This window comes from Palaemon carinicauda, chromosome 10 (assembly GCF_036898095.1).
Source record: "Palaemon carinicauda isolate YSFRI2023 chromosome 10, ASM3689809v2, whole genome shotgun sequence".
Lineage (NCBI taxonomy): Eukaryota > Metazoa > Arthropoda > Malacostraca > Decapoda > Palaemonidae > Palaemon > Palaemon carinicauda.
In genome coordinates, this window is record NC_090734.1 from 119,015,947 (window position 1) to 119,023,446 (window position 7,500).

The following is a 7,500-nucleotide window of genomic DNA, read 5'->3' on the forward strand; positions in this document are numbered from 1 at the left end:
TGTACATACCAAATAAACCAGCAAAGTAAGTAAATTTATGACATAAATAATTTATGATAATACTTGTTTTATTTATATGTTTGTGATATATTTTGTTTATTTATTTTTATTGTTATTATTTTTATTTTTATTATTCTATTTAGTGATTTTTATTTATTCATAATTTCTATACTTTTACCAATAGTTTTTTTTTATCTCCAGGTATGGCTTGAAGGTGGTCATGGCATGTGATGCTGACACGCATTATATGATCAATGCGATCCCCTACATGGGCAAGGGGAGTGTTGAGCTTCCGAAGGGGATGACGTTAGGGAAAGTTATTACCATCATGAATAAAAGTGATTATGTAGAGAAAATGATGAATATTCTTAACAATCCATTGCACTTTGAAAAAAGTAAAAAAGACCCTTTCAAAAATACTCTTCTCCTAGAAGACAAAGTTAACAGACTACTAAGTTATCTTAAAAAAGGTAAACATATAACAGATGAAGAGTATAAACATTTGTATGCTTCGGGTCGCAATCCTGGTATCTTATATGGTTTGCCAAAAATACATAAAGAGAATATTCCTTTAAGACCAGTGCTATCGTCAATCAATACACCAAATTTTAATTTAGCAAAATTTATGATTCCTAATATAGAAGAATGGGCAAAGAATGAATATACCTTGGAAAATTCATATGCATTTTTTGATACTATAAAAAATTTTAGACTAAAAAATAATTATTATATGGCAAGCTTTGACATCGAAAGCTTATATACAAATATCCCCACAAAAGAAGCTATTGAAATTGTAGCAAATAAAATGTACAAGGATCATAACAACTTTAGAAACCTGAGTAAATCTAAATTTATTGATATATTAAACATTATTGTTCAAGATTCATTTTTTATTTTTAACAAAGAGTATTACAAACAAATAGATGGCCTAGCTATGGGGAATCCTATTTCGGCAACTTTGGCCAATATTTTCTTATGTTTTCACGAGACTGAATGGTTGGAAAATTGTCCTTTAAGTTTTAAGCCTGTGTTGTATAGAAGGTATGTGGATGACACATTTATTATTTTTAAGCAAAAAAATGACTCAATCAAATTTTTTAATTATTTAAATTCTCAACACAGTAATATCAAGTTCACCATGGAAGAAGAAAACGAAGCTAAAATGCCCTTTTTGGACGTACTAGTCACGAAAACTTCTGACCTTAAAATACATATGGAAGTTTATAGGAAGCCCACTTTTACTGGTCTTGGTTTAAATTTTTTAAGTGAGTGTAATTTAAGATATAAAATGAACAGTATTAATACTCTCATTAATAGAGCATATAAGCTTTCATCAAATTACTTAACTTTCATAAAGAAATTACATTCTTGAAGGAATTCTTCAACAACAATGGTTACCGGGATAATTTATTTTACAAAAAAGTACAAATTTTTCTTAAAATCAATAATGTTGATAACCAAATTTGTGAAGTAAAAGACATTATATATTTTCGATTTCCTTACATATCGAACAAAATCAATACTGTAATAGGAAGGAAAATTAAGCACATAACGAAAACCTACTTCAAAAATATAAATATTAGAATGGTATTTTTCAATAATTTTAAGATAGGCCATTTGCTCAAGTCCAAGGAGTCGTTATCTAGCGAACTATGTTCTATGGTTGTTTATAAATTTGTGTCCGAAGTGTAGTTCGGAATATGTGGGTAGTTCGACAAAACTGTTGTGTACCAGAACCTTTGAACATAGAGGCATTAGTTCAAGGACCCTTCTACCGCTGGGTAAGCCTTCTCATTCCTCTATAAGAGATCATTGCCATGGAGTGTGTAACACCAATTTTAATCATCTTGATTTTAGTATTATATGTAAAGCTCGATTTGAGACCGAGCTAAGATTATTGGAAACATTTTATATACAAAAACTTCAACCAAAACTAAACCTAGATAACTCTGCTTTCAGCAGAAAAGTGTTTCAAGTACTATTTATGATTTTAAATTATCTTATTTTTTCTCATGTCTTAGGAGAGATTTTTACAATGGAGCTTGTTCAGCCATACCACAGACGAGGAAGGACAGTGACAACAGACAGTTGGTTCACCTCCCTGCCCTTAGTCCTGTCACTGAAGGATGTTGGCATGGACCTAGTAGGGACCATCAGACAGAAGCCCTATATTCCTCAGTGTGTCATCAACAAGAAGATAGAAGTTGGTTCTTCTGTGGCTGCATTCTCCTAAGCCCACAACGTCACCTTGCAGTGCCAGAGGGTCAACTCCACCAAATGGGTTCTTCTGCTGTCGACATTCCACCACCAGCCTTCAGTCATCGAGAACTACAAATCTGACATTCAGATGTTCTACAATGCAACTAAGGGTGGAGTTGATTGCTTTGATCAGCTATGCAGCATCAGTTCCTGCGCAAGAAAGACGAGACGGTGGCTTCTAGCATACTTCTTTGGAATGCTCAACATGGTGATGGTGAACTCCTATATTCTGTACACCGACAACACGAGTCTTCCAAAGAAGAGTAGGCGGCAGTTCTACAAGGAGCTGATGGAGGGCTTGTGCTACGAACAGGTAAATCGTAGGTACAGGCTCTTCACTTTTCTCTCTTGTGATCTGAAACATATCATGAAAATAACATTCAATCTTCCTAAATTACCACAAGAAGCAGCGTCCTCGAGGTTGGAAACACGCGATGTTACATGCGCCCCAGCAGCACCCACAAGAAAAGCAGAATTTCTTGTGTTCATTGTCATAAATCTGTCTGTGCCAGCCACCAGGTTATCTGCTGTGCCAATTGCAAAAATGTCTAGGTAAGACACCACATATTTTCTTTCATGTTGCAGTAAAGTTTTGAGAATATATCATTTTCATGAAAAGTCGTCCCTCTCAATTTTAGTGTTCATTCGGGGTTTACAGATTCCTATTTTCCTAATCATTTTTTGCTCAAATTTATCATGTATCATCTGATAAGATTCACGAAAAATTTCAGTCAAAAGTAATAATGTTCAGTAAGCCTAATTGCCTCTTGAAAGCATACATTATAATAGCTTGTTCCTCTTCCCACAGATGCTGCCTGCGATATGCACACCACCTCTACCTTTGCTTGCCCCTGTGACTCGGTTATTATTGTAAGTGCTATAATCTTGTTATATTCCTGTTCCTTATGAAATTATCTATAGATTATGTAATATTCAGTATGATTGAGCTCGTGTATTGAGAGTTATGTAGCACTTTCTAAGAAAAAAGTGGCTGATAACTCGGCCCTCTCAAATTTATTTTGTCGGTCATGCTGAAAGCATACGATACTTGGTTTACTAAACCAAACCAAGATCTGACATCGGTGATATTTCTTGGGGTTGGAAAGTCCATAATTGCACTAAGATATCTTGCACATGGGCGAACTGTGTCTGGGGTTATTTCGAATCCAGCGAATTCAGCTGTGTCTTCTGCGAGACGAAATTTGTCAGGGTTGAGTGTTATGCCGTGTCTTCCACATATGTCGAGCCATTGTACAGCTTGGAAAAAACTCTCCTCTATTGAGTCAGACCAAAGAAGAACATCGTCGACACATTTAGTTTTGTTGGGTATCTCGGCAACTATTTCCTCATACCGTCGAGTATATCCGTCGCCAGAAGCAATATACCCTTGAGGGGTTGTTTTATAACGATAGCGTCCCCAAGGAGTGATAAACGTAGTTAAGTGACGGTCAGATTCCTGAATCGGTACACTGTGGTATCCGTTCCAGGCATCAAAGACTGTTTTCTTTTTTCCTTGTGGTACTGACCTTGCTTGGTGAAATGGAGAAGGCGTATGATGCGTTTCTCTCTTAGCGTGCACATTGAGAGGCTGAAAATCAACTGTTCGTCGAGGTGTGCCATTTTTCTTAGCACATACAACCATCCGATGGCACCAATTTACTGGTTCTCCGATTGGGACAGGTTCAAGGACACCAAGGCGGACGTCCTGGTCAAGTCCAGCTTTAACTTCCTCTTGCCAGTGTAACGGCACTGGCACTGGTGTGTGACGAGCAACAGGATCAGCTTTCGGATCGATCATCAACTTTATTGGGGGTCCATCCATTAGTGGTAACGGTTGGTGGTCACACACGTTGAATGTACTTGATTCGTAGTACTCCAAGAGGTAGTCCTTTAGTTTAGACCGGTTGGACTCGGTTGCACTGAACGGTAATTCTGTAGGCGGCGGAGGAGGTAGTTGACATTTTGGGCAGTCACATTGATTGGCTAGTCCACTAACGCTTCCTACTTCATTGTTGGTGGCATCCGGAGTTTCCGATTGTGTGTCATAGATTTCACCAATAGCCGGAAAACTATCGGATATCATGCCAAGGGCGATGCAGGCTTCCCTACTGATGAAGAGCATATCCGAGTTGTCAGTGACCTATGTCATTTGTCTAGTTTCAACAAGGTTCCCCTGCTCATCTGTTCCTGAGATACAAAGGATTGTGGCACCGAGGATTTTAATGCCTCTGCTATTTGCAGCGTGCATTTTCATAGTTACAGGAATGAGGTCACTTTGCTTGAGGCCAAGTTTGTGGATGACCTTGATACCTGCGAGACAGCTTTGGCATCCAGTGTCTGCCATTGCAGATATACGAACAGCATGTGTACCAGCTTGAAGGTGGAAACCAAAGGCTTCGTAATCCTCAGGTGATGTTCTGATTGTCAGATTTATGAAAGGTTGAGATTTGAAAGGTCTCTTTATCCAAATATCAGATAAGTTGTCATACAGATGGTGGTCCAAAGCCAATGACTACGAGAATGCGGTGTTCAACACCTTGTGCAGCGTATCATCAATCTCTAAACGACACACACAGAAGGAAGGAAGTGACTCGTGTCTTTTGACTTGTGATTCTGTGAAGAATGAAGGCTTTAAGGGAGGTTGGACACATTCGTCAAGAAGATGAGAATCTTTTAGGGTGGTAACTCAAACTCTCTTCTAAAGACCATAAGACTAGGAAGAGAATCATCATTATCCAGGTGCCATATATATCCCAAGGAAGTTAGCAATCATTGCTGGCCATTCCTCTCTCTTTCTGGCTCTCTGCAGCAACCGAGCTACTGATATACACTGCAGTAATTATAGGTGTGTATAACTGTTTCCATGCAAACTACAAAGGCGATAAATACTTTTAAATTTTGTGACTTTCAACTGGAGGAAATAGAATAACTGGAAAAATGTCTAAAGTTGACTTTGAGGCGAAAGTAGAGCTTAACAGGAATGGATTTTGAAGCACAAAGTTTAAGATGGTGTTGCTGATGAAATGCAAATTACCTTGGAATACATACGATAAAATGAATGTGGAGGTCTTGTAGAGAGTAGGGTTCCCCTGCAGTATAGGACCTGAAAAGCAGTCCTTGAAGTAAGATCTGATGGAGTGAGATCACCAACCAGCTGTTAAGTGCAAGTGCACTTCAACTATATCACAGTTCCCACTTCTTCTTTCATCTTGCTGTCCAACTTATCTTGGGTTTGCTCCCTGTCGCACGTGAGTTCTGATTGGCCTCCTAGGACCCTGGCTAAAGTAAAGCTACTCACAGGTCTGGTAGCTGCCTGGTCCTCGTATACACCGACTTCCCTGTCGTTATAACAAAATTAGCAGTATGTTCCAAGTTTTCAAGAAGATACGTTAACAGTACTGGAGAGATTCACTTCACTAATTACAGATTGACCGTGGTCATAAATAAGAGCTTGGTCCATTTATTCAAATGTCTTTATTATTGAACAATGACCAAGGTCAATCTGAAATGAACATAAAACATATTTAGAATAAATGATGAACAATGTATATAACTCAAATGAACATAAAACATATTAAGAATAAATGATGAACAATGTATATAACTCAATGTTTATAACCCTCTATTAGCGGATATATTTTTTTGTTATTTTGAATATTTCTTACTTAAAACTGACTGTACATCTTCTATAAGGGTCCAGGTGAAATTTTAACGAAATGTAACACTATTTAGTAGGTCAAATGACGTTTTGAATGCATGTGTTCATTCACGCTTCTAATCACATTTTCCTCCAACAGCTGCTGCCTGCGCCACCCGCACAACCTCGGACTCTGCTTGCCCTTGTGACTCTGTTTTTATTGTAAGTACTATAAACTTGTTATATTCTTGTTCCTTATGAAATTATCTATAAATTGCGTAATTTTCAGTGTGTTTGAGCTCATCTGTGATGATGTACCACATATTTTATTTGAAGGAATTGCATGAAAAATCATCCCTCAAAAGGTGGTACTATCATTTACTTGTCTTTTTCAAACTAAAGTACGCGAATATATAATTTTTTTATGATAATTGTATTCTTAGATCATATACCAATATACTACATAACTTTCAGTAATTTTAGTAGTCATTTGGTAGCCAATAAAAGGATCAATCTTTTTTAGTGCTTTTTTGCATAAAATTTAAATTCACGTTTTTCTCATGCTTTCAGCTCTCTCCGTTTTCGACGAATTTGCTTCAGATTTTCTCCAGTGCTCAAGACACCACCTGGGATAAAGTCCTGTGAAGATTATGTAAATATTTGAATTCTGTGATTTTCTTTAAAAAAATTTTTACTGTAAGTGATTAAAAAATCAAACTTATTTTTTTGAAATATTTAGTAAAAATATTTTTTCTATTCTTTGTTTGATTTAAACACCGGAGTAGTATTAAGGGTTGTTGAAACCAATAAGCCAAATCCTAATAGTCTTTACAACTTATTGGGAAATATTTTATAAAATAACTTTTTTACGGCCGGTCATATATGCCCGGCTTTACCTTAATAGGTAATGCGATTTACCGTTACCTGTCCAGGGTTAACACTCTAAGGATTAAACTCTTAAAATCCTTAAAGTAAATGATAAAAATACGAGATTTTAGCTCACAAAGTTTGAACCAGATAGCAATTCAAATATACTTTATGTTATCCTACTTGCACAGTGCCAGTTACAAAATCTCTATGATAATTTTTTTATGATATACTCACTATGTTTGCAAAAACCCGTCACACCAAAACTTGGATATTTCACAATCACTGAACAATTTAGGAAAATACACTGATCTTGTAAGAGTGTCGTGTGAGAGAGAGAAGGAGAGAGGGTCGATGGCTTATGACTTAAGGCTGGAATTATCTGTCGGTTGCTATGCATCCCTAAGGGTGCATATATATTAACTTAGTAACTTCTAGATTATTCTAGGTCAGAGGTCTAAAAGCTTGGGGACTGGCTTTAGTGATGCCAGAGTTACCAACTATCATGTATCTAACAGGAGAATCTAACCTCGCATGCAAGGCAACCTCTCTCAGCACCCCTTTTTTGGAATAATAAAAAAAAGATAACACTAACTCTGGAGTTTTCGAGAACCTTGAAAAATACGTGGCAAATATAAGAATTGCGTAATTTCTCACAAACATAACGCAATACCTCATGAAAACATAAAAAAAAAACTATAAGATAAGCCCTCGTCCATACCTCGAATGGCTGTTAC

The 7,500-nt window shown here is 36.9% G+C and overlaps 1 pseudogene; it reads left to right on the forward strand.

Annotated features, from left to right (window-relative positions):
- Window positions 1-2,924, forward strand: part of LOC137648459 (piggyBac transposable element-derived protein 4-like) — a 3,959-nt pseudogene extending 1,035 nt beyond the window's left edge.
- Window positions 2,925-7,500: the final 4,576 nt, after the last annotated feature.